We start from the raw sequence: 7,472 nt of genomic DNA, 5'->3' as shown, positions 1-7,472 counted from the left end.
TTGGAGGCCTAGCTGTTGTCAAGCTAAGGTTGTTTTCCCCCTAGCAAAGCATTAGCATTAAGACAGTAGGGAGTTCCTGGAGAAACATTTTACTCTGCCTGCCTCAAGTATTTGCCAATGGGCTTCAGGTTATAAGGAAATTTAATTGTATCTGCCATTTCCTTATGTCTTTGTTTCCCACATCATTCCCCCCCTGAGCAATTTTGACCCACAAAATCTTTGAGGTTGGGGCACCTGGGTGGCTCAGTTGGCTAAGTGTCTGACTTCGGCTCAGGTCATGATCTTGAGGTCCGTGAGTTCGAGCCCTGCATCAGGCTCTGAGCTGTCAGCACTTAGCCTGTTTCGAATTCTGTGTCTCCCTCTCTCTCTGCCCCTCTCTCACTTGTGCTCTGTCTCTGTCTCTCAAAAAATATATATACATTAAAAAAAATCTTTGAGGTTGCTGAGGGTGGAAGGTCTCATCTCTGTAACTTCTTCCTGCTGAGTAGGGGCATAGAGATGTCCCTACCTGTGGGTCAACACTGGTCAGTTGGGGAATGTATTTATATATAGGAGTTACAGGCAGAGTATATAGGAGTATATATAGGAGTATACAGGCAGAGACAGGCAATCCAAGGTAGACAGCATATAAGAACCTCCTTGAGTAGAAAGGATCATCTGTCTCCTAGAAGTTATGGCTGTGGAGGAGCTTTGGCACCAGGCAGGAAGACACCAGAAAAGACAATAAAGTAAGTTTCGTATTATGGGAAAGAGAAGCCTAAATATAAAAAAAACCTTTGGTAATTTTCCTTCAGTGCATTACTATCATTTGAAGAGAGATCCGAAGTCTTCCACTGGTTCACAGGAATTAGAACATGTGTCAGCTTGCATACTAGATTCCTGTGAGGAAGGTCCAGGTTTAATTCTTGATATGTGAGTCCATGAAGAATGACCTTCTAATTTTACTACAGTGGGAGTACATAATACAAACCAGTAAGGGGACCTTCCATTTTGGAGTTAAAACCCCTGCTGTATTAGACTTCCAATCCTTTAAATACATCATGTCTCCTGGGTTTATATGGGGTGGGTTTCTAGTAACTGTCAGATCAGGTTCAGGAAAGCTATGACTTATATATTCATTTAGAGATGTATCAATTAACCCGGCATCAAGTGAATAATTAAGAAAACACTATCGTCTATCTATTGATAGGTCTACAGTGAGAAAAGACTTTCCATATGCAATTATTGATGGTGTCCAACCATTTTTAGTTGTTTGAACAATCATATGCCCATGGGGTCCTGTTACTATCTGCACAGAATAACAAGGAAGAAGATTGTCCATACCTGTGCTATTGTGACATTTTTTTTCCAAGTTTATCCCAAGTTGTCCAGCTTAGGGGCAAACAACATTTGTAGACTATCAGAATGAGAATTTTACATCCACAGAGGTGCATTATTGAAACATAGTTTTTCTCTCTAAAAACCCTTATTTCTAGAGGAAGCCAAATCAAGACTAGTTTGTTTGTAAAACAAGCCCAGTTTTCACAAACTTGGCCTAATTATTTACATAAGCTCAGCAGGGCTAGTGATTGATTATACAAATCTTTGAAAGTTGGCTTTGCTGGAACCTTTCATAAGGAACCTCTAGATTGAAATTTTAGTAGCTTCTCTAGGCCAGAAGCCAAGCCAAATACTTGCCATCAGACCTGCCTGGAATACCTTCAGATTTGGGCACAATCCTCTTCATGATTACCCCAAAGTATCCTGAAGTTCCTGCAACTGCCAGGAAGTGACCTTCTTTACGCACCTGGTAAGGCTGCTGGGAACTCTGTAAGCAAGGTGTCAGGCCAACATTTCTTTCTTTCTTTTTTTTTTTAAACTGCTCAGAGTACTTTTAATGATCAAGAATGTGTTTCCATAGATAGTTTAGAAATATTGCCTTAGATTACAGTCAGTAATTTTTTGTCAATATATGAAGTTTATTGTCAAATTGGTTTCCATACAACACCCAGTGCTCATCCCAAAAGGTGCCCTCCTCAATACCCATCACCCACCCTCCCCTCCCTCCCACCCCCCATCAACCCTCAGTTTGTTCTCAGTTTTTAACAGTCTCTTATGCTTTGGCTCTCTCCCACTCTAACCTCCTTTTTTTTTTTCTTCCCCTCCCCCATGGGTTTCTGTTAAGTTTCTCAGGATCCACATAAGAGTGAAACCATATGGTATCTGTCTTTCTCTGTATGGCTTATTTCACTTAGCATCACACTCTCCAGTTCCATCCAGGTTGCTACAAAGGGCCATATTTCATTCTTTCTCATTGCCACGTAGTACTCCATTGTGTATATAAACCACAATTTCTTTATCCATTCATCAGTTGATGGACATTTAGGCTCTTTCCATAATTTGGCTATTGTTGAGAGTGCTGCTATAAACATTGGGGTACAAGTGCCCCTATGCATCAGTACTCCCATATCCCTTGGGTAAATTCCTAGCAGTGCTATTGCTGGGCCATAGGGTAGGTCTATTTTAAATTTTTTGAGGAACCTCCACTGTTTTCCAGAGTGGCTGCACCAATTTGCATTCCCACCAACAGTGCAAGAGGGTTCCCGTTTCTCCACATCCTCTCCAGCATCTATAGTCTCCTGATTTGTTCATTTTGGCCACTCTGACTGGCGTGAGGTGATATCTGAGTGTGGTTTTGATTTGTATTTCCCTGATGAGGAGCGACGTTGAGCATCTTTTCATGTGCCTGTTGTCCATCCGGATGTCTTCTTTAGAGAAGTGTCTATTCATGTTTTCTGCCCATTTCTTCACTGGGTTATGTGTTTTTTGGGTGTGGAGTTTGGTGAGCTCTTTATAGATTTTGGATCCTAGCCCTTTGTCCGATATGTCATTTGCAAATATCTTTTCCCATTCCGTTGATTGCCTTTTAGTTTTGTTGGTTGTTTCCTTTGCTGTGCAGAAGCTTTTTATCTTCATAAGGTCCCAGTAGTTCGTTTTTGCTTTTAATTCCCTTGCCTTTGGGGATGTGTCGAGTAAGAGATTGCTACAGCTGAGGTCAGAGATGTGTTTTCCTGCTTTCTCCTCTAGGGTTTTGATGGTTTCCTGTCTCACATTCAGGTCCTTTATCCATTTTGAGTTTATTTTTGTGAATGGTGTGAGAAAGTGGTCTAGGCCAACATTTCTAAGGGGCTTTATTGGTGTCATGGTTCACAGTCAATCTTAGTTCCTTAAAGATGTTACCATCCTGGCCAGGGTACTAACTTCCAGCCATAAGGCAGGCTTTCTCCTCCCGGTAGAGTAGCCACAGTTGAAGGGATTGCAGCCTGAGTGATCGACATGAAAGTGTTCCAGTAAGACCATACTTCTCAAAAGGCCCTGAAATGAGGGTAAAGGAAGGAAAGAGTACTCATCAAGTTTGCACCAGCTCAGAGTCCAGATGAAAAGACTCATCGCCCCACATGATGGGCGCCATATAAATGATGAAGTTTTTGGGGTGATAGTGGGGTTTGTGGGGTCCGGAGCCCACGCCAAGAAATGATTTTTGAAAACATCTTTGGAGCAAAAAGGTGATTTTATTAAAACACAGGGACAGGTCCCATGGGCCGGAAGAGCTGCCCCTTGTGTTTGCACTTTAAATTTATCTACAGTATCCAGTGAATTTTGGTGTAGGTTGTAAAGTTTGTGTGTACGTTCCACTTCATATGGTTTCCAATTAATTGTTCGTTAACTATTTTTGGCGAAGTTGGGGGATAGTGGGTTCCACTTCAGTTTCCATTTCCAAAATGTAATGGATTCAGCGGGCAGCCAGGAGGGGGCGCTGCCTCCACAGACCTGAGCCCAGCGTGTCCTGCACTACCGCCATCGTCTGCAGGGGGCGCCGGAGCTCCGCTCCCGGACGCCGGCGCGCGCACGCGCATTCAGCCCGCCTCCCGCGTGACAGGAGCTCCGCTTCCTCAGGCCCCGCGCGGTGGGGGATTCGGAAGGATGTGGGGCCGCGTCCACGCCGACAAGAACCCGTGTCCTCAGGACCCGCCGCGGGAGGAGCAGGTGAGGAGGAGAAAGCGAGGCCCGCGGAGGAGGAGCTTCCGGAGCGGGGACGCTGAGGGGGTCGGTGTTCAGGGGACCCGGCGGGGGAAGGAACCGACGCCGCTTCGTGCGCGGTGACACCGTGTCCCCCGCGGGGCTGTGCGCGCGGCCGTCGGGTCTTCCCGCTCCGGGCTCCGGGGCCCGCTCGTCCGTGCTCCTGCTCCGCGCCGACTCCGTTCCCGCCGCGCCCTCACGCGGTTCGCGGTGCTCGCGCTCCCGCCGCTCCGGCCGCGCGGGGTCGGGGTGTCCGTCCCGTGTCTGCGACGGCGTCGTGGGGAGTTCGGTGCGATGGCCCCGCGTCTGCAGATCGCTCCGGGCAGGACGGACGTGCTCGTGGTCGCAGTGTCGGTTCCTCTACGTCCAGGAGGCCCCGCCCCCGCCGCACGTCGTTCCTTCTGATGCGGTTGCAAGTGGGACCGTCCCTTCACGTCTCCTTCCGACGGGTGCTCGGGAGTGTGTAGATGCGCACGTGGTGTTTGTGTGTTGATCTCGTGTCCTGCGGGTGTGCTTACTTATTAGTTCTGCTGACCTGAGAAACAACACCGCCAGTTTCTGCCGGCAGAAACGGTGTGTTTGGCAGGAAGAGAGTATCCGTCCCCCTGTGACTGGCGTATTTCCCTGGGCACGAGGGCTGCAAGCTTCGGTCCGTGTCGTGGCAGGTGTCAGAAGTCCCGCCCTTGGTGAGGCCGAGCCCCTTCCGTCGCATAGAGAGCGCATCTTGGTTATTTATTCGTCTGGCCGCGGTCGCTCCGGTTGCTTCCACGTGTGTGGGCTCCTGGGAAGAGGCCGCTATGAACCCGGAAACAGGAAATGTGCGCTCAAGGCTTCGCTTTCCATTTCCCGGCGTGTGTGCAGAGGTGGAGTCTGTGTCAGTTTCCCGAGGAACCGCGCACTGTTCTCTGCGGCCGTGCCGTGTTACTTCATTCCTTTGCAGGACAGAATGATACTGCCGTTCACGGGTCCGCCCCGGGTTGTTGATCCGTTCACCCACCGCGGGGTTATTTGCGTAGTTTCTACCATTCGGCCGTTGTGAGCAGTGCTGCTGTGTATGTTTGTGCACACGCTGGTTTGTTAAACTGTTTGCGGTTCTTTGGGGTCTACATCGAGGAGTAGAGTTGTTGACCCAAATGGTAATTCTGTGTTTTTATCTTTTTTTTTTTTAGTTTTTTTTTTTTTAACATTTTTATTTATTTTTGAGACAGGGAGAGACAGAGCATGAACAGGGGAGGGTCAGAGAGAGAGGGAGACACAGAATCCGAAACAGGCTCCAGGCTCTGAGCCGTCAGCACAGAGCCCGATTCGGGGCTCGAACTCACGGAGTGTGAGATCATGACCTGAGCCGAAGTCGGCCGCTTAACCGACTGAACCACCCAGGCGCCCCATGTGTTTTTATCTTTTTGAGGCAATGCCAAACTATTTTACACACAGGCTCCACCATTTTGCGTTTCCGCAAACACGTTTAAGGGTTCCAATTTGTCAACATCTTTGCCAACAGTGGTTATTTTGTAGTTTTCTTGATGATACCAATTTTAGTGTGTGTAAAAGGGTATCAAACTATGGTTTAAATCTTCACTTCCATAAGGACTAATGATGTTTAACACCTTTTCATGTCTAGTCACCATTGGTATGATCTCCCTGGGGAAAGGTATATCTGAATCCTTTGTCCATTTTAAAACTTGTTTTGTTGTTGTTGATGAGTTGTACAAGCCCTTTATATATTCTGTGTAACAGACTCTTACCAGACAAATAATGTGCAAATATTTTCTTCCATTCTGGGCATTGTCTTTTGACTTTTGGGATAGCACCTTTTGATCTACAAAGGTTTCTAATGTTGAGGAAACTAAATTTATCTATTTTTCCTTCCTTACTTGTGCTTTGGTGTCAGCTCTAAGAGCATTGTTAAACTCAATGCTCACGAAGATTTATCCCCATTTATTTCTTTTAGAGTTTACAAGTTTACCTCTTACATTGAAGCTTTTGATCCACTTTGAGTTAATGTTTGTATGTGGTGTGAGGGTAAGGGTTCACTTTCATTCCTCTGAGCATGAATTGTCTAGCACCCTTTGTTGCAAAGACCATTGTTTCCCCAATGTTGTGTTGTCCACCCTTGTCAAAATTCAGTTGACCATTGATGAAAGGGTGTATTTCTGGGTTTTCAGTGAAATCCCACTGATCTGTATGTATATCTTTATGACAGTATCACAATGTTTATTTACTGTTGCATTGTTTGAAGATTTGAAACTGGGAAGTATGAGCTTCTACCTTTGATTTTTCCATTGTTTTGTTTATTTTGTGGTCCCTTGACTTGCCATATGGCTGTTAGGATTAGCTTGTGCATTTCTTCTCAGAGGCCTCTGTGGATTTTCCTGGGAATCACATTGAATCTACAGGTTGCATTGTGTACTATCACCACTTAGCTATAGTACATTTCAGATTGTCTTTAAGTTCTTTCAGCAGTGTTTTTTACATCTATTCCTAAGTATTTTATTGTTGTTGATGTTACCTAAAATGGAATCGTTTTCTTAAATTCTTCTTCGTAAGATTCATTGTTAGTGTATACATATACGTGAGATATTTATACATCAATATTTTGCCGTGTAACTTTCCAGAATTAGGTGACTAACTCCAGTCATTTTTGTTGATTCTTTAGGAGATTCTTTACATAAGATGATGTCATCTTTGCTTTCTGAATGATGTAGTTTTACCTTTTCCTTTTACACGTGTATGCCTTTTTCTTTCCTCATTGCTCAGGGTAGAACTTTCAGTACAATATTGACTAATGGTTGAAAAGCCTGCATCTTGGCCTTGTTCCCAAAATCAGGGGAAAGCCTGCAGTCTTCAGAATTGAGAATAATGTTTTCTATAGGTTTATTACATAAGTTACCCTTTATTCCTACTTTCTTGGGTGTATATCATGAACTAACATTGGATTTTGCTTAGAGCTTTTTCTGTGTCAATTAATATGATCACATGTTTTCATTTAAAAAATTGTGCTGCACAATACTGTTTGGTTTCAGTGTGTTGAATAATCCTTAAAAATCTGGAGGGAAAATCCTTAAAAATTTGCTTATGGTGCCCAGTACATTTATGTGCATTGGTTTTATATTGCTGTATTCTCTGGAGGATTCTTATATCTGTATTTAAAGGAACACAAGTAGGTTTTTTTCTGTTTTTAAGATACGGTGATGTGACATGAGTGGGAGAGGTATTAGAGTTAGGGTTTGGGGTTAGGGTTAGGGGTTGGGGTTAGGGTTAGGGGTTGGGGTTAGGGTTAGGGTTAAGGTTAGAGGGTTGGGGTTGGAAGGTTAGGGTTGCAGGGTTAGAGTTATAGGGTTAGGGTTAGGGTTAAATTAGTGTTAGGAGTAGGGTTTCGTCTGAGTATGCCCTGGATCATAATCCCCAGAGGT

This window comes from Panthera pardus, unplaced genomic scaffold (genome assembly GCF_024362965.1).
Source record: "Panthera pardus isolate Hobbes unplaced genomic scaffold, ASM2436296v1 HiC_scaffold_23, whole genome shotgun sequence".
NCBI lineage: Eukaryota > Metazoa > Chordata > Mammalia > Carnivora > Felidae > Panthera > Panthera pardus.
This window is presented reverse-complemented; position numbering follows the sequence as displayed.